Source organism: Cyprinodon variegatus, unplaced genomic scaffold, assembly GCF_000732505.1.
Source record: "Cyprinodon variegatus isolate N-32 unplaced genomic scaffold, C_variegatus-1.0 Scaffold198, whole genome shotgun sequence".
In the NCBI taxonomy this organism is placed as follows: Eukaryota; Metazoa; Chordata; class Actinopteri; order Cyprinodontiformes; family Cyprinodontidae; genus Cyprinodon; species Cyprinodon variegatus.
Window position 1 is genome coordinate 387,978 of NW_015150651.1, and position 2,135 is coordinate 390,112.

Below are 2,135 nucleotides of genomic sequence, written 5' to 3' on the forward strand. Positions count from 1 at the left end.
GTGGTGGTGGTAGGGTCCGAGTGAGGCTGGGTGGTGGTGGTAGGGTCCGAGTGAGGCTGCGTGGTTGTGTCCAGTGTCTGCGCGATGCACTGGCAACACGTCCAGGATGTTCCCTAACCTCTTGTCCAACAACTGTCTAACACTGATGGTCACTGAGCGGTGCCCAGCTTTAGACAATGGATGAAAATCTGTCTCCCATGTAAATGGAACGTCGTCAGGCAACGCAAAAGCATCAACCAAGAAAGGATTTAAACAATGAAGTAAAAATGCTGTCATCAGACTTAAACTGCAACTTGCTGGCAGTAGTCGTTTCTGATTAACAGCACCAGTTTGAGTGTGTAGGACTGTGAAAAGATTGAAATCGAAGCAATGGGATGTTTTATGGCTCAGACTATTGCTCCAGAGGATGCAGGCTTTTTACTGTAAAGCTCTCCAGTCACAATATAAATAACATTTGCCTCTGCTGGCGGTTCAGCAACATTTCAGTTTCCCCCTAAACCCTGTTAAAGAGTGTGACCAGGAGCAGCCACAGATGGCTGACGCCACAATAGTAGTAGATAGATTTTTGATTATTTACTTATTTACTATTTGTTTTGACGAAGTGGATGCCAACTGCTGAGGTAGCTCTCTGTTTTTAGCGTAAACCAACAATTAGTGCTGGGAGAGACTGAGAGGACCAGAACCACCTGTTTAAAAGTGATGCTAAAACCAGAGTTTAGAACGTGGCTCCATGAAGGTCATTAACTCATAACACCGCCTTCATTTACCATGCTAACTAATGGCATGTCTTCTATCCTGTTTCAAACATTTAGTGTAATTTCCTCCACTTTTCTACCATCCTCTCCTTATGATCCCAGCAGAGAAGTTCTGCTGCTCCTCCATGCAGCGCAGCTAAACGGGCCTATTTAGGAGAACTGAAGGGGTTTATCCAGTGTTTAGATTCATCGGAACCATAGAAAGTTCATTCTGCATCCTTGGATCCATCAAACAGTGAAAATAATCCGGACCGGACTCTGGATCCAGTCATGGTTCTGCTGCTCATTTAACTGTAAAACCAAAACTGCAGTAACAAATCATTTTAGCGTACCGATTCAGTCGATTCTATAGAACCGCTATCCCCATCACTACTACCATTTTATTTTAGTTTTTGGTTTTACTTTAAATATAAGTATTTTCATTATAAAATTATACTTGTTTTACATTTTTTTATTTCTATTGATTTTGAACACTTATCTGTAGATGTCTGCTCTCTGTCAATGATCTTCTTTACCAAAATTAACATCCTATGGCAAATTAATGAACTTTTCTGGGATTAAGTGACCAAAACTAGTGAAATATGTGGAAGGAGTAAACTGACCAAACTAGTTACAGTTCAGTGATTATTGAACATCTGTCTAGTTTTTGTAGAACATTTCCTTCATCCTCAGCTTTTTCCTATACTTATCAATTAAAGTATCATCTTTTTTCTTTTTGAACCATAGTTCAGGAACCGTAGTTTCAACCAGATTTTGGATGTTTTGATGTAGTTGATCCCAAATTCTCAGTTTTATTCCAAACTTTCTTCCAGCCTTTTAAAGCTGAAGCCTCTGCAGCATTTAGGCATTAGGGCCCTGTCACACCTTGCTGAATGAGCTAGCATATGCCTTAGCAGCGTAATGCCCATCAAGTGTCACACGCTAGTGTTTTTTTTATTTTATTTTTTATATGTATTTCTTTTTTGTGGTACTTTGAGGTCTTTTTGATAAAGTGCAGTATAAATCAAATGTATTATTATTATTATTATTATTATTATTATTATTATTATTATTACTGTCCTGAGGGGGGCAGCGATGCGCCGAGAGGCACCCAGTCTGCAAAAAAAAAGATGTCTTTGATTGTGCTATTAACCTACCTGCTGTTTACCACCTGCTGAAAAAAAGGTTAAATAAAAAACAAAAAACAAAAGAGGGTTTGCAGTCGCAGCAGATTCAGCATCATGCCTGCTAGGAAGTTTGTTGGTCGTAGGCGTGTACGCAGGTAGGATCCATCACATTCACCTTCTTGCTCAACCTATGATGGTAAATGGTAAATGGCATGTACTTCTATAGCTCCTTTATTCAAGTTAGGAGACTTGACCAAAGCACTTGACACTACAT

At 39.7% G+C, this 2,135-nt stretch overlaps 1 protein-coding gene across 3 annotated transcripts in view; it reads left to right on the forward strand.

Moving 5' to 3' along the window:
* Positions 1 to 2,135, forward strand: part of LOC107087864 (nectin-3-like protein) — a 51,320-nt gene that overhangs the window by 25,346 nt on the left and 23,839 nt on the right. The gene's annotated exons all lie outside the window — the stretch shown is intronic.